The 21757-nt window shown below is 50.3% G+C and overlaps 1 protein-coding gene across 8 annotated transcripts in view; it reads left to right on the top strand.

The window, feature by feature from the left end:
* Positions 1 to 21757, top strand: part of RALB (RAS like proto-oncogene B) — a 70037-nt gene that overhangs the window by 2130 nt on the left and 46150 nt on the right. For 5 of the 8 annotated variants that reach the window (XM_063096181.1, XM_063096153.1, XM_063096161.1 and 2 more), the window contains exon 2: positions 3797 to 3911. The gene's annotated coding sequence lies outside the window, so the exon portion shown is untranslated. The other 3 variants (XM_063096173.1, XM_063096165.1, XM_063096206.1) reach the window with 2 other exon arrangements.

Below are 21757 nucleotides of genomic sequence, written 5' to 3'. Positions count from 1 at the left end.
ATCTGCTGCCATTTCCCTGAATGTGCCATGCATGGTCTCCCCGTTCCATGGTCCTGCAGTTCTCCTCTTGGAGTGGCCCACCACCATGGAGCCTATCTCTCCTTCCTGGACTGTCAAGACCCAAGGTGGCTTCACGCCTTGGGAAACCTTCTCGTTCCCTGGTGGACCAGTGGCCCTTCTCTGACCTCCCACAGCACTGGGACTTATTTCACTGGGTTGGGTCTGTTTGGCTATCTGTCCCACTCTGAGATTGGAGTTCTAGACGCACAGCTAGCTCTTTTGTCATAGCAAATGTCTGAGGAATGTTGGGTGAATGAGTAAGTTAACCCTGCTCATGACTGCGATGCTCCCGTCCCAGGTTTGGTGGTTTCCTTCCTCCCTCGTTCCTTTGGGCAGTGTGGAGCCAGCAGCGGAAACCATGTCCTCTTTCTACCAGCATCCCAGGCTCTGTGCTATGCTCTCCTGGCTGGGGTGATCCAATTACTGCCCTAACACAGACTTAGTGGTTTAAGACAACGCCCGTTGATTGTCTCAGTTTCCGTGAGTGGAAGTCTGGGCAGAGTGTGACTTAGCTGATGCGCTGCTTGAGTTTCTCAGGCCAGAACCTGGCTTTTCGCGCTCCGGTGGTGAATCTGCCTCCCAGTTCTGTGTTGGCAGACATCAGTTCCATGGAGTTGTAGGACTAAAGTCCATGTTTCCTTGCTTGCTGTTGGCCAGGCTCATTCTCAGCCCCCTGTATTCCTGGCTTGTGTCCCCCTTCAAAGCCACCAGTGGTGGGTCGAGTCCTCACCACTGGACTCTCCCGACTCTCCCACTGCATCTCTCTTCTGCCTTCCTCTTTTTAAAGTCTCCTGGATAACATTGGACCCCCCAGATAATCCAGGATCATCTCTCTATTTAAGGTCAGCCTTTAGTCACCTTACTTCCATCTTCAAGGTCTTCAGAACTTTGCTAGGGCCAGTGGCCAGGCCCAGTGCCCCTCTTCCTGCTCTGAGTGAGAAGACAGCCTGCCCCATGAGGGCCATTGCCCTGGGAGAGCCTGGGTCTGCAGGGAGAGTGAGCCCTTTCTGGTGTCCTGCACACACAGACCAGGGTGACAGTGCTGGGTTTCCAGACGCCCTTGGTGATACCTGGGTGTGCTTCCAGTCAGAGCAGCTGGAATATGGCAGGAGTCAGGATTCCTGCATGGCCCCCTGGCATCAGGAGACGGGATCCCTTTGCAGGAAGTCCTCTGAGGGGCTGGCTTGGGAGCAGGGGGATGACCTGTACAGGAAGCCCAGGGAGATTTTCCCTTTAAGGCTGATTGGCAGGTTTGCTCACATCAGCTTCTTCACAAGGAAGCCACAGCCCACCCGGCCTTTTGTGTCAGCCTTAGCGCCCACCATTACACCTCCAGCCCAGTCGCTAAATGCAGCATGCTCTCACCTCTACCTGCAGTAGCCTCCCAACTTCCCCTGGCTCCCCTACCTCCCCCCACCAGCACATACCCAGCCCTACTCATCAATGTGGTAGTGTGCCCGGGACATGGACTTCAGAGTTCCCCAGGCCAAGGTTCAATCCCAAGCTCTGTGACCTTGGCAAGTAACTGAGCCTCCAACCCCATCTGAGAAATGGAGATAACTTCCCCAAAGTGTGAGGGCAAAATGAAACAATGTGCAAAAACCTAGAATATGCTCCATTGTCTTGTACCCATGTTGGCTGTTGTTACTGCCTCTCTTGGCAGCAGATTAGGTGTTCCCTCTCTCCAAAACCACGGGATATTGTCATCCTGTTTGCTCATCTGGCTGTCCCGGCCCGCTGTGACTTTCCCAAAGGCAGGGACCCATCTCTCATCTTGTTATCTGTAGTTTGCAGCAGATGCCTGTACATAGTAACCGTATTGGGAAAGTGCATGTGGGCAGGAAGGTTGGAGCTGATGTGGCATCTTTTCCACAGACTGAGCAGCAGAACAGGTCAGCTTCCTGAACCAAAGTAGCTTGTCTAAAGCTAACAGGTCTCAGGTTTGCAAGGAGGTGTCATTGGGCTTGCACAAGGACTTGCTGGGGCTCCACAGCCTTTCATGCTCGCACTGGGCTCTATTTCAAAGCACTGTATCATCTGGAGCTAAGTTGGAGAGGCTGAGGTAGCAAAGCACTAACCTCATTTTACAGATTGGGAAACTGAGGCCCGAGACTAGGACTACATTCCTCTTATAAAGGCACAGCTGCAGACTTTCTATAGAGCCCTGCTGTTGGCCCAGCTGGTATCCTAGCCCTGTTCATCGGCTCAGTCCGGTGACAATGCCCTCCCCCCCGCCGCCCTAAGGAGCCAGACTCTGGTTAGGACCTCTTGAGATTTACGCTCATTTTTTAGCAGTTTTTCCTGAATATGTTTATTCCTTAACTCTTGTACTGATTGAACAAATATGTATCAGTATCTGCCCTGTGATCTGGGCTCAGACCTGAACACAGATGTGGCAGTGAACTCTTCCTATATCTTCTCCTGCTCCTTCTCAGTTTAGGCATCACCTCCTCTGAGATGTCCTCCCTGATCACCCCGCCTGAAGTTGCCTCCCTCCCTGCTTACATCATCCTGTTTTATCTCTCCTGTTTCATATATGGCTACTAAATACATGCTCACTTTAGAAAAATCTGGAAAATGCAGAGTCGTTTAAAGAAAAAAATTTTGTCTTATCACTTCTGTGTCTTTCCTTCCTATTGGTCTACTCTGCAAAGAGATGTCATTATCCAGTACCATTTTATTCTACTTTTTTGCTTAACATTAATTCTAAGATTTGCATATTTTCATATTTTAACATCTCTGGATCTTGCACTGTACAGTGGACAGTGTCTTATGGGCCCTGGCAGCCTGTGTTGAAATTCAACTTTTCCGAGGGGGGGCTTGCATTTGCTTCTGATAGTCACCTAGGGGCACTGCCAGCTTGAGAAAACTGTAAATGAAATTTAAACTCAGTTACAGTATTTGCTCGACGTGTTTTCAGACCATATCTTAGTACAAATTCAGGCTCAAACCAATGTGAGTGCTGGCTTGTGCACATTCTCAGGGGCAGTTTTGTTCCGTGCCTGCACCCAGGGCCGTGGTTGAGACACGGAGATTTCCTTGCTGACATTTTCTGCCTGACACGATTATTCAGAGAAGGAGTCCCGGCTTTATTTAGATGTCTCATTCGATAACTCATCCTGGGTTTTTACTTTGTTCGCGGTACATGAACTAGTGGTGTTGGTGTGCTTTGTAAGCAACAGTGTGCAGGCTGGAGGGTTGCTCAGTTGGTTAGAGCACCGTGTGGTAACACCAAGTTCAAGGTTCGGATCCCCTTACCAGCCAACCACCAAAAAGAACACCAAAAAGCAAAACAAACAAAAATAATCAATAGTGTCTTAAATGTGATGAAGTACCTAAGATAGAAACATCTCTTGGATTTACACCAACATGTGAGCATCTTCTTAATGGCCGCACAGTGTTACGTGACAGGGCTGGACGAGGCTTTGCTCACGGGATCCCTTGTCGCGTGTTTGGGTTATTTCTGTTCTTGTCTAGGATAAGGAGACTATGGTCTTTCTTACATGCAGCTTCTTTTGCATTCAGATTCTTTCTTTTTCTTCTTCTTCTTCTTTTTTTTTTTTTGGTGGCTGGCCGGTACGGGGATCTGAACCCTTGACAGATTATTTCTTTTGGGTAGATTCTCAGAAATGGAATTGCTGGGTTGAAGGGATAAATATCCTGAAGATCCTTGGTACATAAAACCTAATGCTTTTAGAGGTTGATTGTTTTTCTTTCTTCTGTGTTGTCTTTGCAGAAATGGAGTTGGTGCCACCTCAAGTTGGTGTGTGAATCTGCCTCTGTTGACAGTAGCTGGTAAAGCTCATGTGGCCTGAAAAACTCCACAGAGGTGAAGAATTAAAATTAATGAGGTAAAGAGGCTGAAGTCAAAGTAGGTTCAGGTATAGAGCTGGATAAGATTAAAAATCAACTAAAAATTTGGACCAGTTTTGATATGTTTGTGAGTGTGTACATGTGGAGTTAGTGGTTTATTCGGGGTCAGATTATCCTCCAAATAATAAAGTGAGCATTGTGATAATTTAGGCATTCAAATATAATTAAATAACATTAATTCAAACTATTTTTTTGTGGAGGTGGGTGGGGAGCTTCTTGAATTATGGAATATTGTTAAATGAATAATAGACAAAGTGTCAATTGTTTGTATTTATATTGGCACTACTAAAATATTTTAAACAGTTTGCATGTGCAATTTAAGCTTTCTTCCCCAGTCTTGTTGAACTATTAGTTTACTCAGCAAAAGATTTTTCTTGTACAGAGGTAAGAGGTAATCCTCAATCCTTCTCTCACTTGAATTTGTCATAAATTCTGAGATATTGTGATGTGGATGAATGATGTGTTTACTGGATCAGAAACAGACATTTGCAAAATTGTAACCCTAATTTCACTCTGGGTTGCCTTTTATTCTTTTATTGTCTGGTGCAAAGTAGCAAAAATAAACAAACAAATTAATTAATAAATGCTTCTGTATGCCACTCAGAGCCAGGTCCTTGAGGTACCTCATGAACAGTAGGGGGCTGTTACCTTTAAGGGGCTGTGTGGGACTGGCTGGTTAGCTCACTTGGTAGAGTGTGGTACTGATAACACCAGGGCCATAGGTTAAAAAAAAACAACAACAGAAGAAAGGGGCTGTCTAGCAGCACAGAAGACAGACAGCAGCACGTGGTGGCGTAGGGGCTGCCAGAGCAGGGCACACCCTGCATCAGAGCTGCAGTGGCCTCTCATGTCTCAGTACAAAACCCAAACACCTTGAAGGCCCTGGCTGACCAGCTCCGGCCTGTCTCTGGCCTCATCTCATTGCTTGCCAGGCTCCTGCAGCCACACCAGCTTTTTTCTGTTTCTCAAACCCCCAGACCAGATCCGTTGCTGCCTCAGGTCATCAACATGTGTGTTTGCACTGATGCCCTCACTCTTCACTCAGCTGTTAGAGCTGGACAGTGAGGACCCATGCCATGTAGTCCTTGTCCCCAAGTACTGGGTACACTGCCGTGCAAAGTGCACAAACACAAAATATCAAGTAGCCCTGAAAGAACCAAAGAGAACCAGAGGTCTTTGGGCTAAATGTGATTAAGTCAACGAGGCAGGTCCAAGTGCAGTGGTGTTTAATACTAATTGATCAAAGCCAGTTACAGATTTCTTTGTTCCTTCTCCACCCCACTGCTTCACTTGACTTGCTTAAAAAAAAAGTCAACCAAAAACTAGAAAAAAGAAGCATTGGAAATAAGGTGTACTGTGACACAAGGCTGGCTGGGAGATGGGGCAGCAGGTTGTGCTATTGGCTGTAACTGAACTAAACAAGAGCAGTGCCAAGGGGGTCCCCTGGTATATTTAAGCATGAACCAAAGAAGGGACCACCTGGATTCAAACCGTCACTCTGGCTGCTTAGCTCAGTTGGTGAGAACATGATGCAGATAACACCAAGGTCTGGAGTTTGACACCTGTACTGGCCAGCCAAAACAAAACAAAAAACCCAAACGTTTAGTAGCACTGTCATTTAACCAACTGCGTGATCTTGATCCAATGACTCAGCCTCTCTGAGTCTAGGTTTACTCATCTGTAAAATAGGGATAATAATATCTGTTTCACAAGACGCGAGATAAAAGAGATATCTGGCCTGGCACATTTCGAGGATGCTCAACGTTTGTGTACTGTCCCCTTCTCTCTTGCTCTCCCTCTGCTAGAGAGCAGAATGCTGGCAGGGAAGTAGGGAGATCTGTGTTAGAGTCAGGTGGGGTGTAACCAAAGGAAAAGTTAAATTATGTCATTTAAAGAAATCAGGTGACTGGCACCTAATTTGCTTCTCCACCTGTCCCTAGTTCTGCTTTATACATTAAGGGGGCTGGGGTGCACCAGATGCAGCTCTGAATGAAGTTCTCCTGGCTAACCGCAGGCAGATTCCTGGGCCTCCACCCACACTTGCCACGTCAGAATCCCAGGGGCTGGGGCCCAGAAGCCAATTTTTTTTTAAACCTCCCCAGATGATTCCGTTGTGTTGCCAGGTTTCAGAACTTTCAGCCAGGTGGGCCCTGAAAAGCCTTTTTAGTCTTTGCAGTTCAGGTTTTTGTCCCCATCAAATGCCCTGTGCCATGTGGGAGGTTTTACATAGTGTCTGGTCCAGGGTTCATCTGCTTTGTTATCAGAGATAGGAGGTCTTTCTGTTTACTTACTCACGGGATGAAACTACGACCTGAGACCACTAAATCTAGAAATAAACCTCTAGCAGCTGGCTGGTGCCCTGCTCTGGAGGTCGTCTGCAAGCAGGAGGAATAGCTAACCTCCCAGACCTGGGATGATCTAAACTGAAAATAAATCTGAGAGGGGAGATATGTTATAGGATTAAAACCTTGGCAAGCAATCCCTTCCTTCCCATGTGGGAGCTTCCCACCTAAGAAAGAAAATGAAACTCCCCAGAGTTCCTGCTTGTCTTAGATTTTTCTCTCTTAAGAATGTAAAAATTATTTACTGTTACTGAGATTATTTGCAGATTGCCCCAAACAGCCATAAACTTCCCAGCTTTACCTAGGGAGACTTTGAGGTGGTGAACTGCTGTTCACGTAATGAATTCCTACTCCAAGTTCAGTATTACCAGATTTCCCCCATGAAAACGGGTAATTTCTTGAACTCCCAGTGCTTTTACAGAGCAGGTAGTTGAGGAAAGAGGTTCTGCTTTATACTTTCTAAGTGGGTGACTCAGTAAAAATGGAAATGGCTTATGACTGTTGGTACCACAAGAACAGAAACATCAGCAAAAGAAAACTTCAAAAATGGCTGGATGTGTGTATTGGTATGTGGGGAGCAGAGGTACAAAGAGCACCTAGGATTTTTTTCTTTTAATTAACAAAAAAAACAGGAACCCCTTTAGAGGTAAATGGAGGGTCCAATTTTCCCCTTTCTCTGTCTGAGTGGGGCTTCTGAAGTGGAGGCACAATTGTTTAATAGAATAATGACAGCAGTAGCAAGGTGATAGAACCGCCACTTACTTAGCATGGTGTGCCTGCCGAGGGGGAGGTTTGCCCACATTCCAGGGGAGGAGACAAGGCTCAGAGGGGCCCCTTGCCCTACCGCCCCTCTCCGCGGCAGTTGGGATGAGACAGCGCGTGTTCATGTATGTCCAGGAGAAACCTGGACGGCCTCTGTCACACAACTGGTTAGAAGTTGTTTTTATAGAATCATTTCCTAAATGTCTTAGTCCATTCAGGCTACTGTAACAAAATATCATAGACTAGGTGGCTTAAACAACAACAACATTCATTTCTCACAGTCCTGGTGGCTGGAAGTCCAAGATCAAGGGGCTGGCAGATTGGGTGTCTGTTGAGGGCCCGTTTCTTGGTTCAGAAATGGCGCCTTCTCCTTCTGTCCTCACTTGGCGGAAGGAGTGGGCGAACTCTCCAGAATCTCTTTTGCAAGGGCACTAATTCCCTTCATGAAGGTGACGTCCTCATGACCTAGTCAATTCTCAAAGACCCCACTTCCAAATACCATCAGAGCGGGGGTTAGGATTTCAACTTACGGGTTTGGGAGTATACGACAGTCAGATCACAGCACTCAATAACCAATTTCTAACCATCGAACAAACATACTGGCTCTGGGTGAATAAAGATGTGAGGGATAAGAACTCTCTTGCTGAGGTAATAACTTAGGCAGTGCCGGGAAGTAGGAGTTTGGAAAGTGCTGGGAGAGAAGTTCGTTCTGGGTCACAGCATGAGGTTGCTGTGTCCTGTTGCACGCACGCACGCACATCAGTCACAGCTGCCAGGGCTAGCAAGCTGGGTGAGGTGAGTGGCCTGGATGGCAGGAAAATGATAGAGTGGTTTTACCTGAATGGCTGGTTTTTCTCCTTTTTTTGTGGCCTGTGTCAGGGCATTGATGTTAGCAGTCAGTCTGTCATGGACAGCGCCATGCCAGCCAGCAGGTTTTACCTCCCATGAGCAGGCTGTGCAATAGCTGCTGTGTCGTCCTCACCTTTCTGCATAGAAACCCGGATGTACTCATGGGTTCGTTTGCTTCTTTTGTCTTTCCACCTGAACACGGCACCAAGGGAGATGTAGTGGAGAGAACAGGAGTGTCAGACCCAGGCTGGGTCCTGCTCCCTGTGCATGTGTCTGAAGTCTGACTTCTGAGCACACACAGCAGGTATTGGCATCACTAAAAGCAAATACCCTGAGCAGGGCTGGCAAAGGGCATAGTGATAGGCCCTTTTTCTGTCTCCTTCGTACATTGCTGGGTGCCCCCAGTTTTATTGTCCTGCCTTCTGTCCCCTGGCCCATGAGGACCTGAGGCTCAGACAGCCAGCAAGCGACACCTCGGGTTAATAGGCAGGCTGATTCCTGAGTCCAGCTTTGGGCCAGCTGTACACAGCCTCTCACCACTTACTGAGGTAAAGCAGCATTTATTTAGCGCCTGCTGTGTTCCAACATAATGTAGGAATGTATAACTAAAACCCCTGATAGAATTTTTCTCGAGGAAAACTAGAGAGGGAGAGATGGAGAAGGAGAGGTGGCAGGCGCTTTTGCCTTCCTCTGACAGGACAAGGGGCTGTGGGGCCTGGCGGGGCTGCGCTGTCCCTGAGGACGACAGAGGCTGCAGAGCCCCAGGCAGCTTTGGGCTCCCGCCCAGGTGCAGCTGCCACTCGGGGCAGACATCCCAGAACACATCAGCTCATTAGCTGCCCATCCCTTAGGCCTCCCGAAGCTCAGAAGCTTGCCAGTCCAGGCACCTTGAGCACAGTCCCCAGAGCTGTTTCCCAGGCTCATTACACAGGCAGGTGCAGCCCAGGTGTCTGAAGCTTTGGCTTCAGAGTTATGGCTTCCACATATGAGCCTTTGTGGGACACCCAGGAGCTTGAGCTGTGCAATTTCGGTTGTAGATTCCAAAAACTAATTAACGTGGGGCTTGAGGGGAGTCTGTCTGACCGGTGGTTTGGCAAAATCTTCAATCACTTGTAAGAGGATGCAGGTTGTATGCTGTGGCTACAGCTCACGCTGGCTGCTGCCAAGTAGCAAGGGCCCCTGAGATCCTCTTCCCCCATTAGCCATGTCTTCCCTCCCAAGTGCAGTGGGGGTGTATTTTGGGTCAAGGGTATCTTTAGATAGCACCCCTCCTCCATGAGTCCCCCAGACCCCCTTTCCTTGATCACTGGCAACAGCCCCATTCGGCACACAGGTGAGAGGGCTGAGGTGTCAGTGAGGGGCAGAGCCAGGCACCTGGCAGAGCCTTGCAGGGCAAAACCTTGGTGGTTAATTACTTGAGCTATTTATAACTTGCATACTTAAAGTCTAAAGTTAGGAAATAATGTTACTCTTTTGCTGAATCATAAGATCTTATAAACTTTTCATTCTCAACCCTCCCTTTCAATTTGAATGCAGTTATTGTCCAGTATTTTAGTTCTGTCCCATTATAATTCTCATAAATTAGATATTATTATAATGATGAGCTTTCTGCCTTGGCCTCCTTAACAGACTCAGAGTCTGGGGTACCCAGGAGCCCCTGGGGCTGATCTGAGAGCCAGGGAGGCCAGAGCATGAATAGCTCTCCCTTCTGATCACTCGAACAAGTGCAGTGAACATGAGTTGGGGGTATCCCCAACAGTCTGGGTGTCCCACAGACTATAACCATCTGGAGCCTCCCTCTGTCTCTTTATCCTTTGAGTTGGTTTGGCAGTCAGCATGAGGCAGGTGCCCTTCGTCAGTCACTGGGCTCATTAATGGTCCTCATTTCCTGGGTGTTTCTGCCTAGTTCTCCAGATTCAACAGAGGCATGTGCCCCCTGCATGGACTGGTGGAGCTCCAGGTGCCTTTAGCTGCAGCCAATCAAGAAGCTGGGCTTGCTGAAGTCTCAGAGAAAGGGACAGATCCCATCTTTGGTTTGCTCCGGCTCGTGCATGTGAATACATGAGTACCTGTGTGTGCATGGACATACACACACACCTCACTGGGGAGCATTGACTCTAGCCACAGAGACCAGAGCACGGGCTGAGGGAGGCTGAGTGAAGGAGTACGTAGCCCTGGCGGGGCTCCTGGGAGAAAAAGTGAGTCATCAAAGGTGTTGATGTTGGGTTTGCCTCCCAGGGTGGTCTCTGGAGCCTGAGCTTGCAGGCTCCCTCACGTTGGCTCCTCAACCTTCCGGAAGGGCTTTCTGCACAGAGGGTGACCACAAGGGCTGTCCTCCCTGAAACACTGCCTTCTTTGCTCAGATGCTTTTCCCCACTGCAGGCCAGGTGTTCTTCCTGTCCTTCCAGGCTTTCCACTCCTGGTGGATTTTTCTAAATATATTCCCGATTCTCTGACAAACAGTCCTCTTTAGCTTTGCCAGTCACTTTGTGGGCTTCCCTGCCTCTGAGCTTTTGTTTATCTCAGTACCCCAACCTTGAATACCCTCCTTCTGTCTCCCACTTTTGTGTTTTTCAGAGTCCTCTTCATTTTTCAAGCCCAGTTCGTGCTCCACTTCTCCCAGGAAGCTATCTGGCTGCCTCCTTCACTCTGCGAGGGCAGCTCTTTGCTCTGAAGCCCTCTCCTCTCCAGAGGCCTTAGTTTCCTTACCTATAAAATGAGACAATACCACATCATGGATTTGTTGTGAGCATTGCTTCAGATGACCTCCATAGAAGGGGCCAGCACACAGTAGGCACTCAATGAATGCTTCATTCTTGCTCTATGTGAGGCACAGGAATACAGATGTGAGATGCAGACCCTGGCCTCCCAGGAGGGAGCAGGGCTGGTGTGGATGAAAGCCTAAGCTTGGGAGGGGGGGTGTCCCTCACCTACCCATGGAGGGGTGGGGCAGCTGGAAAGCCTTGCAGGAGACCTGCTACTTAGTCGTGTCTAAGGGATAGGTAGAGACAGTCGAGCAACAGAGGAGCAGGAGGGAGGGCTATAGGGCAGAAGAAGGGATGACTGGGGTCACTCAACTGTCAGGCGGGGCCGGGGTGCAGGTGCTCTGGGCAGCAGTGGGAGAGGAAGCCGGAGCTGGACCTGTGACCTGGCTGACTGGCTGAGATCCTGGGCTTTGCCAGCAGGGAGGAGGAGTTACTGAAGGAGTTGCGGGCAGTGCCTGGTCTTGGATTACGGTGGAGCAGGTTGGGAGAGGCTGACTGGGAGGGGCTGGGGCAGTGACCTGGAGGGAGGGTGTGGTCTGAGGGGGTGCTGCCTGCAGGGCTCTGACTCAGGCTGAGTCAGAGACCCTTGTCCAGGGCTCACTGCCCCTTGCAGCCTCACAGTGCCCTCCTGGAGTGAAAGGTGGAAATGTGGGTTTTCTGTTTGGGATTGCTGCTGAACCGGGCCTTAGTAAGGAGGGTGGGTGCGCCTGTCCTTAGGCCCATGCACTTGCCCTTCCTGGTTCAGTCTCCATGTCCTTGTGTCGAAGGTTGTGATCACATTCTGTGCCAGAACACCTGTTTGCCTTTTGCTGGGCGGTTTCTCCCTTATGGACTTTGCTCTTCTGTTCAGTTTCCTGTTTTTTTATAGCCCCTCAGTTGAAGCAGTGTTAAGTGATCAGAGTGTGCAGAGGCTTTGAACACCAGTAGTGTGTGGCTGGTGGAGGACGGGCAGGGACAGCCTGCTCTGGGCTTCTGTCCTTGTGCCCTGTGAGGGTCTGTTTGGCTCACTGTTGTGTCCCAATACCCAGCACCATGCCTGGCAGCTGGGAAGCAGTCACTAAAGCACCATTAAATGAACTATTATGAACCATTATGAACGCTTTTCGAGGGCCAGAGTCTCTGCATCTCCAACTTCCAGGTGTATAGTGGGTGCTGTGTACACATCTCCCCATTTTCTGCCTCCGCCCCCCCCCCCCGTCATAGTCTTAATGCCAGGATATTGGGGCAAGGGCAACAGTGATGAGCAGTGGAGGATGTCACCATCTCAGCCTCGTCAAAGTTTATCTGCCCGAGACTCACTCCTTCTTAGTGCATTCCAAAAGGTCACGTGCTGATGGGAGCAGGGTTCCAGGTGACCTGTGACTGCATGCGGGGGAGGGGGAGGTGTGTGTGTGTGTGTGTGTGTGTGTGTGTGTGTGTGTGTGTGTGTGTGTGTGTGTGTGAAGTGTTGCCTCCACTCAATGTCTCTAAAATGTGCTGGCCTCTTTCTGGAATTGCTCCTTTTTCTTGTCATCGAGCTTGGCAGCTGTTGGGGAATTTCTGGAGGGAGGAGCATCCTGGAAGGAAACCACCCAGGGACCTGTTGTTTCCCCAGAAGCCCAAACACAAAGAAAGGATGGAGTGGAGGTGGTGGTGCAGAGGGGGTTGTTTTTTCCCGTAAGAGCAAGCCAGCTCATGTCAGAGAAAGGAAGGCTGTTATCCTTTAATCTCATGTTGTTTTTCTCCAACTGATGGTCTGAATGTGTGTGGGATTTCAGCAGTGGGCGTGGGTGGAAAGAGGAAGGGCTCTGCACTTAGGGCTGTGTACTAAATAGCAACAGTCAGGCAGGTTCATCCCCCCTGGTGCAGCGGGTACGACCTGGATTGCTGTGTGAAGCCTCACGGTGACCATGTGACTCAGGTGTTCCTATCCTCATTTGACAGATGAAGCTCAGAGAGGTGAAGGGACTTGGTGGGCATCACGCAGCATGTATTGATGGAGCTGCTATTTGAACCCTCTCTCTGGCTCTAGAGTCATGTTATAGCTCCCCTGAAGGAAGGAGCAGCGGGTGCCTCACGGGCCTGCCATCCACAGTCTTGTTCTGGATTATTCCAGGCCTTCCCTCCATTCGAGCTTACTACTTCCATTGCCTCCTTCGTGCCTTCTCCACATGTGCTGCTGAGTCAGTGAGAGGTCGTATCCAGGCACCTCGCATGTGTGGGGACTCGGGTGGGACGGAGAGAGCTGGGCTCCAGGGGGAGAGGGAAGGCCTTTCACTAGGAACTGTGAAGAGGAGCGAAGCCAGTGCTCAGACTCCACCAGTCACAGGGCTTGTGTTTGTGCTTGGTCCTGTCGGAGCTGACAGGGCGTGTTAACTAGGATGCACCAGCACGGAAAGCCACAGAGCCATGATGACCTAGAGAGAATCAAACACCATGTGCCCCGACCTGAGCCTGCCCAGAAGGGTGGATTGAGGTGGCCCTGGCTGTAAATAATCCCCAGGGTCCCCCCACTGGGAGAGAAACAGCTTGAGTGCCTCCCAAGGAGCCAAAAAACCAGGGGAGAAAGCTTAGGACAGAATCTGATTCCCAGGACGAACATCTGTTGAGTGCTTGCTGCGAGTGGGGCCCTGTGGGAGTGTGTGTCCAAACATAAAGCAAAGGGTCACCTCACACCCATCAGGATGGCTGCTGTCCAAAACCAGAATAACGAGTGTTTCCGAAGATGGGAAGGAATGGGAACCCTGCACTGCTGATGGGGATGTAAAGTGGTGCAGTGCTTTGGAAAGCAGTCTGGCAACTCCTCAGAGAACTGAACGTAAAATTACCATATGACCTGGCTATCCTACTTCTGGGTGTGTACCCAAAAGCATTGAAAGCAGGGTCTCGAAGAGATACCTGCACCCCCACGTTCATAGCAGCATTATTCACAGTAGCCAAAAGGTGGAAGCAACCCAGATGACCATTGGTAGATGAATGGATCAGCAGAATGTATTATGTAGATCCAGTGGAATATTACTCAGCCTGAAAGAGGAAGGAAATCCTGTCCCATGCTACAACACGGATGAACCTGGAGGACGTTATGCTGAGTGAAATAAGCCAGTTGGAAAAAAGATAAACATTGCTTGAATCCACTTATATGAGGTACCTAGAAGAGTCAAATTCCTAAAGACAGAAAGTAGAGTGGTGGGTGCTGGGGCCTGGGGGAGGGAGGAGTGGGGAGTCAGCGTTTAATGGGTACACAGTTTAGAGTTCTGGAGATGGAGGTGGTGGTTGTACAGCACTGAATGTGCTTACAGCCTGCTGAACTGTGCACTTAAAAATGGTTAAGATGGTAAATTTTATGTCACGTGTATTTTATTTTGTCGTAATTATAACGAATAATACAATTAGCTCAAAATGAAAGGAAAGAGATGTGGACTGAGTGGCTCCTATGGGCAATCAGCACCAAGCCCTTTGCTTCCTATCATTCAATCCTCTCATCAACCTCCATGACGCAGCCCTCTCCTTGCAGACAAGGAAACTGAGGCTCAGAGGCATGACATATCTTGCTCAAGGCCCCGCAGCTAGGATGTGGCAGGGCCAGGATTTAACTGGTCTTTAGGTCCCAGGTGAGTGCTGGTTCCACTGCATGGTGCTGGGTTGGGGCATCGGATACTTGGTCTGCTGGATGTTCTTGTACATACAAGACAGTAGGAATACAGGGGACATGTAATGGGTCGTGAAGGTGTATGGACAGATCAGGGAGGCCTGAGTCATGGAGAGGTCTTATTATGGGAGGAGGTGGGATTGGATAAGGCTGGAGGCTAAGGCTGGTCCACCACTGTCACTCCTGCCCCAACATGCTCAGTCATTCTATGCTGAGTGGGGTTGGGCCAGGTGCAATTCCATAGGAGAAGGGCATGGAGGTGGCACTGTGACACAGGGAACCATGGGACAGGGGCAGGGCCTGGGGAGCACCTCCCTCCATTCTCCTCCCTGAAGGTAGTGCTGCCACCCACATCTCATCCAAGTCCCCCAGTTTCAATGCTGGGGGATCCTTTGGTACCTTGGGAGGAGTCCCTCTGTCTGGGAGCTGTTTCTTGGGCCTGCACTCTGGCCTCCCTTCAGCAAACCCTGCTAACTTCCTTTACAGGTGTGTGTGAAGGCTTCCTGAGGGCCAGACCCTGGAGCGGGCACTTTGACATCTCTACTGCTAGGAGGGAATTCGTATTTAAGTGCGAATGGCTGACGACAGCCACCAGATATGACTTCTTGTTACCCAAAGGACCCAGTCTCCTGCGCTTAAGCAGCAGGTTATCTGGGGAGAGAGTCTCTAACTGCAACCTTTAGACACTAGCCACTCTTCTAAGAACGTTAGTGGAGGTGGCTTTAGTCTATGATGGGGGTGGGGGGGCGTGAGACGCTGGGGGCCAGGAGCCTGAGGGCCTTCAGCCGAAGGGGGCTGAGCTGGCTCTGCCAGTGGTGTGTGAGGTGACTCTCCAGGTGCTGGCCTGGGTGGCCTCTCCGTCTAGTCCATCCTGCTGTCCTGGTGCCGAGTGCTCGCCCAGGCGGGTGAGAGCCAGAGGACCTCTGCAGCACTCTTCTCTGACAGCTGGTGCCTTGCAAAGCTCCTGCTAATAGCAGGTGCTCAGTGTAGTTTTGTTGACTGTCACTTTACAGATGAGAAAACCAACGTCCAGAGAGGGGAAGTGACCTGTCCAAGGTCACACAGCCTTGCAGCCTTGGGTGGGAAGGTGGTAGAGACTGGGATAAAGAGCATGGATTTTGTTGTCAGGCACACCCGGTTTGAGGCCTGGCCCGCCCCTGTCCAGCTGTGTGATTTTGGACAGATATTTAACTTCTGTCAATTTGACTGGCCTCATCTGTAAGTAGGAAATCTCACCTCCCTCTTAGGCTGTGTGGTGATGAAGGATGCCATGAGGTGACTACTGTAAAGTGCTGGGTACAGACGGGACCTGGCATGGTGAGAGCCTGACTTGCTGAGGGGAGGGGCAGACCCCAGTGTCATTTGAGAGGGTCCCCACAGCTTCACCTGGTCCAAACATGTCCCTGGGGCCTTCTGAGCTCTGGGTACCTCCTACCTGCCCAAGGTAAGGGCAGAAAGGAGCAGACCAGGAGGGGCAGATAGAAGGAATCCGACCCCTGGCCAGTCGGCCCTTGCTGACCTTTCACAGGAACGCGGAGGCCTTAAATGTGGGTCTGCACAATTGGTTGGAGAACTTTCTGTGATATATGATGCCGAGTGTTGAGGCTGGATTTATTGCTTGTGCAGGTTGGTCAAGGAGCCTCACATGAACCCCTCTCCCAGTGCAGGAGCGTGCACAGGAGGGAGCCCCGTGCTACCTCATACTTCTGGAGCTTTCCCAGTGGGGACCAGGCCTCTGCGGGGACCTGCAGAGCATGCTGCCTTTCCATGCTAGAGGCCACAAAACCTCACTGCTGCTTTATTTTTGTTCCTGTCTGCAAAATTTCTTTTTGGCCATTGTAAAGAATTAAAACCCTATGGGAAATGTATTCTAGGAAGGGGAATCATCCCTTGACCCTTACCCCAGAGATGTGCATTTTAATGGCTTGATGGTCTTGCTTCAGGAGGTGTAACTGGGGGCATGACTCTGCCCATAACAGTTCTGCCTTCTTTCCACAGCAGGGTTCTCCTGACTAAGCTTTTTTCTTATATTCCTCAGACCTCCCACCCTTGAGCCTTGCCCAAAGGCAAGGAAGGAGTTTGGCAGGGAAGAAACGGGGCTGTCCATAAAAAAGAAAAGAAAGCCACATTTCAAAACAATGCTGCTAATAAAAATTCACCAGGGAGGGGTTTGGCATTTGTGGGTGGGAAGGACAGAGTGACAAGAGTCTGCGTGGGGTTGGCTGAGGAGCCAGCCCCAGTCCCCAGGGTGGCACTGCCCCTCCCAAGAGGTGGAGGTGGGAGGGGGATGGGCTTGGGAGATGCGGGGAGGGGTTTCCACAGCTGGCTGGGGATGGCCTAGGAGAGTGCCCCCCTGACCTGCAGCCTTCCCCCTCCCCCCAGGGAGCTAGACTCAACCTTGAGCATCAGGCCGTGAATAAAATGCCTGGGGAGCCCTGGACCAGGCTGTGAGGCTCTGGCTGCTGGGACAAGGACAAGAGTGTAGAGCAAGACAAGCTGAACTGTCCCCTCAGTACTCTTGTGACTTCTTGACCCTCCGAGGCCCAGGGTCCTCATCTATGAAGTGAGGAATAGCAGCTCCATGGGACTGCTGTGAAGGGTCACCTAAGAGCAAATGTCCAGTGTCTAATTGTGCCAGGCCCGCAACAGGCATTCAGCCAACATCATTTCTTTCCTCGTCCTTCTTCTAACTCAAGTTTTCATGTCCTCTTTGTCTGTCTAGCTAGCCACCCATAGCTGACCTACTCCTTGGGTCATGTGCCTCCGTGGGGCAGCAGAACACCTGGGATGGGGCCCTAGATCTGCTTGGGTGTGGTCAGCATGTCCTGGGTGGGTGAGACACAAGTGTATGTAGATGTGATTCCCCAGGGAAGGGCAGGTGGCTGAGACTGGACCCTCAGGAGCTCTGACATATAAGGGGCAACAGAAGTCACCAGGGAGCCTGAGGAAGAGTCTGTGGCTGAGCACAGTCCCAGGTGCATCTGTAGTCCAGGCAATATCCAGGAAAGACCCTGTGATGCTGTCAGAAGAACACCCAAGCTGGGGAGAAGTAGAGGGGCTAAACAGGGTCTTTGACGAGGTCAGCTTCCTGGTAGACTACAAATAATATTTCACTTTGGAGAAAGCTCAGCACAGAATCTAGAGACTTGAATCTCATTCTGTCTCATAGTCAAGTGTTTAGCAGCTGTCACCCTGCAGCAGCTTTTACATGGTTACCTGGAGGTTGGTACTAGACCTGTGGCAGTGGTTTACTGTGCAGATTTTAGGAAGCACAGAGCATGTGTCCCCACGAGGACAGAAGAGAAAGTGAGCAGGCATGCAGTGGGGATTAGCAATAATGATGAAGACTCACATTCAATTACAAGACAGACTTGACTTCATTTCTGCAAGATAAACTGCTTCTAAGCTATGATGGCAGGATAAGTCCAGCTAACTCAATAATTTAAAATAGAAATGAATCATTTTCTTTTCCTAATGTGTTTCTCAAGTAGATTTTTTCCTTTTAGAAAATAAAAGGTCATCCTCTAGCTAATTCCTTGGGCCTCTGACTTTCTATCAGAGCAATTCCCAGGAACATCTAGTTGGTTCCTGCTGGCTGGCTGGGGCTGTACAGCCCGCACAGAAAGATGGTAACGGGGGAACAGAAGATCTTGATAAAACGCGTAAGAAAGAATGTACTTTAACCCCCCCCCCCCCCCCCCGCATAAGTCTGTTATAGTGGCAGTCGCTAAATTGAGCAACAAAGTCAAGATTTTGAATATGTTTGCGGTGAGTAAATGCCAGGAACTTTTCTTGGTAGCTGCCAGCAAATGGCTGCAGGGAAAGAAAGGCTTGGGGACGTTACCCAGGTTTTGGAGGAGGATTCCAGTAATGCATTACCCTTACCTGGGGCCTCGTGTGAAAATTCAGGAGTTTGAACCTTTTCTGGAGGAGGGATAAATCACTCTATCAGGGCTGGCCGGTTAACTTAGTTGGTTACAGCGTGGTGCTGATAACATCAAGGTCCAGAGTTCAGTACTTGTACTGACCAGCCACACACACACACAATCACTCCATCCTTGTAGTATGAATTAAAGATCTCAGGTCCTCCCCTAAATACTGCCTCTGGCCTGGGACTGAGGGTTTTGATCAGTTGTGTGATACAAATGCCCAGGAAGGAGTGGGTAACACACTGAGCTATCATTAGTCATTTATTCCTGCATGTGAATGAGCCTGTGAAACCCATTCCTGAGAATAGGATTAGATAGTAGGAAGTGGGGAGAGAACATTTGGGAACTGAGGGGTGAAGAACACAGAACAGAAAGATGACTGAAGTGCTGAAGATTAATTCCTTCTACTTTTGCTGCTTAGAGTAGGTTCTTTCCATAACCTTCAGTAGGTGAGAATGATTTCTTTTTTCCCACATCTGTAGATTGGCAGCCTTCTTTCTTTTCTAATTGAGGTGGTCACCAAGTATCAAATGCCCACAGGGATGCTGGAGCGCCTCCTGACTTTCTAATAATACCATCTGTTTATATAATCCTGCCAGCTCATGGCAGCAAGTCTCTCATGCTGGCTGATGTTGTAGGAAATTGGTAAGCTGGCCCTCTCCACCCTCCCCCATTTCCTGCCTGGCTTTTGAGCACCCATCTCCCTGGTGTCATAGCACCTCTGGGGATCCCAACGTCAAACCTTGCCTCTGCTTCCTTTGGGGTTTGGCAGGAGGACACTCCTGGTTTGCTCTTCAGTGCTCTTGCTCCCCTCCTCCTGTAATCTCCCCCAGTCTATTGTTATCTGAGGGCCCATTACCCTCTCTAGCCACTGGCTCTATGGACCCCACTGTGCTTGGACCCCTGGAATGTCCTCCCCTAGCTTCCATTGCCATATCTACACCGGGCAGCTCTCATGACTAAACTTACATTTGATAAAAGGGTACTACTACAGCAGGGCAGGCGCTTTCCACCAGCCTGCACAGTTAGTCACATCGTGATACCGATGGGCCATGGGAGGAAAGGCTGTGCCATGTTGGTTATGACACACTTGAGTGTACATTGTGGCCTCTGGTGGCAGTCACAATGTAAGCTCACATTTGTGGAGCACTCAAGTTCCTAGCACTGTACTAAGAGCTCTACGTATAATCTCATTTATATCTTTACACCTACAGTGTAGAGGTACTGCTCCTTTTGGACGGCCGGGAAAACTGAGGCCCATAGTAACTTCCTAATTAAGTAACTGCTAGTTACATGGTGGAGCCCATCCTTTGAGCCTATACTTCCTGATTCCAAACCTGTGCACTTAATTGTTACTCCATAGGGAAGGGTTTGGCCCTGATTTCCCTTCTGGGTTATAGATACTAGAGAGCTTCCTCTTTGAGAAGCCTACCACTCCTTCTCCATTATAATACCTAGCAGAGTTTCTGTCATATAAGTAGCATTCAATAAGTCTTTTTTTTTTTTTTAAAAGATGACCGGTAAGGGGGTCTTAACCCTTGACTTGGTGTTGTCAGCAACACGCTCACCCATTGAGCTAACCAGCCATCCCTACATGGGATCCGAACCCGTGGCCTTTGTGTTATCAGCACCGCACTCTCCCGAGTGAGCCACGGGCCGGCCCAAAAGTCTTTAATGTATATGAGAAGGGTAAAAACAATGCTTAAGATAGTAGACTGCCAGAAAGATATTCTTCTGGTTACATTTTTTTGTTAAGCCTATCATTTAAGACAAAGGTATAAAGCTTCTGTGCTTTTTGATATACTCATAGATGTTGATGGACTGAATCTGTTGTTTATACATAGCAATCTAATCAAGGCACAAAGCCTCTAATGTGATACACCATGTATCCTAACATAATTACCAACAATGAAATTACACAGTGTTAGCTGCTATGGATATCAAATTGAACAAGTTGATAGTTAATTCCCTTCCTTAGATATTAAAGAGGCGAATGTTTAAACTCTTAATTGCGATACAGCGTGAGCCATAAATTTTGTGTAGGGGTCAACAGAGCCACAAGACCTGCGGAGGCGGGGATGGTTAGGATTCAGCTCTAGAAAGGGGCTGTTAGGAAAATCAACCCGAGGTGAATCCCTGTTTGCATAGCAAACCACAAGTTCCCGTGCTCTGAAGGGCGAAGGTGGGTGCAGTTTGTGGGAGAAAACCAGTTAGCCGTGAGCTTGCCCATTGTACTTCCTGCCTCAGGGCTAAGGCTGGGGTTAGGATTCTGGATCTTATATGTGACCTGGGTCAAGTTACAGCTGGGCATTGGCTAAGTAACTCCATTACTGCTAATGGGATGTCATTAGCTAAGTGAGTGGTGGCGGCAGGTGGAGGTTCCCCGCCCCCCCCCGCCCCCAGGAGCCTCTGACTGGCGTCCCCACAGCCCCCTGGACCCTTCCCACACTCGCGCAGAAGCACACTTCACCATCTCGTAATTTTCCTTGGTTTCTGTATATCAGGAGTGTCCTTCCCTTTTGCTTTCCACTTTTTAAGCCTCGCCCTGGCTTAAATCCCAAGACTGGAGCGCAGCTCTGCCGGCTCACGCCCAGTCTGCTAGACCAGCTCGTAGCTCCTCCACTGCAGCAGCGGTCACGTGCAGCGCGTCCGGCCGGGAAAAGAAGGAACTGGAGGTGGGCGGGGCGGGCGTGCCAGGCCCGCCCCTCCCTCCTGAGGCGGCTTGTCATTGGCGAAGTCTCTTCCCCAGTCTCCCGCAGCTTGAGAGATCCACTTCGGATTGGCTGACAGGCCCCAGATTGGCGTGGCCTCCAAGGAGAGGGCAAGACGGAAGGGAGGGCGCGTTCTCGACAGGAGGGGTTACCTAGGCGACGGCGGGGGCGCGCTCGAGGGGTGGGGAAGCGGGCCCAGGCTTCTCGATGACAAATCGGCTGGGGACTGCTGGGGTCCGGCCCCAGGAGGAGGCAAAGGAGGGGGCGGGGCGCGTCTGAGGGCTGAGGGCCCGGTGCGGACGGCTGAGGAGGCGAGGAACGGGTCCCAGGTAAGGGCGTCCCACCCCGGCAGGGACCCCGCGGGCGGGGTGGGGGTTGGGGTGCGCCGCCCCGCGCTGGGTGGCCTCCTGCGCTCGCGCTCTCCGCGCCTGGCTCTAGCCGGGCAGCGACCCGAGGCCGGCGGCCCGGCTTGGCTCTGGCCAGTCCCTGGGGAAAGCCTCGGGCCTCCCAGACCGGCCTGGGGCTGAGGACGTGGGGGCGGTGCCCCAGCCTCTCCCTTGTCGCTGCTCCTTCCCTTTTCCCACAAATGGCCCCTGCTTCCACTTCCTGCCTTTTCGGGCCTCCCGCCCGAAGACGATCCACTTCCTCAGTCCACTAGCTGCGGCTGTGGGCAGGGTCAGGGCTGTGAAGTGTTGCAGAAACTTACTACTGTAGGAACTTGTGCTTGAGGCGAACCGGGGCCGTGTGCCAAGTCTCTTGGTTGGTTTGTTCTTGGTCCTGTCTTGCCAGTGAGATAAAGTTGTTTCTTTGGCACCCCCTTCCCCACGTTCCTCTCTGG

This window comes from Cynocephalus volans, chromosome 1 (assembly GCF_027409185.1).
Source record: "Cynocephalus volans isolate mCynVol1 chromosome 1, mCynVol1.pri, whole genome shotgun sequence".
Lineage (NCBI taxonomy): Eukaryota > Metazoa > Chordata > Mammalia > Dermoptera > Cynocephalidae > Cynocephalus > Cynocephalus volans.
The sequence above is the reverse complement of the archived record's forward strand: the minus strand, read 5'-3'. Positions and strand labels throughout refer to the sequence as shown.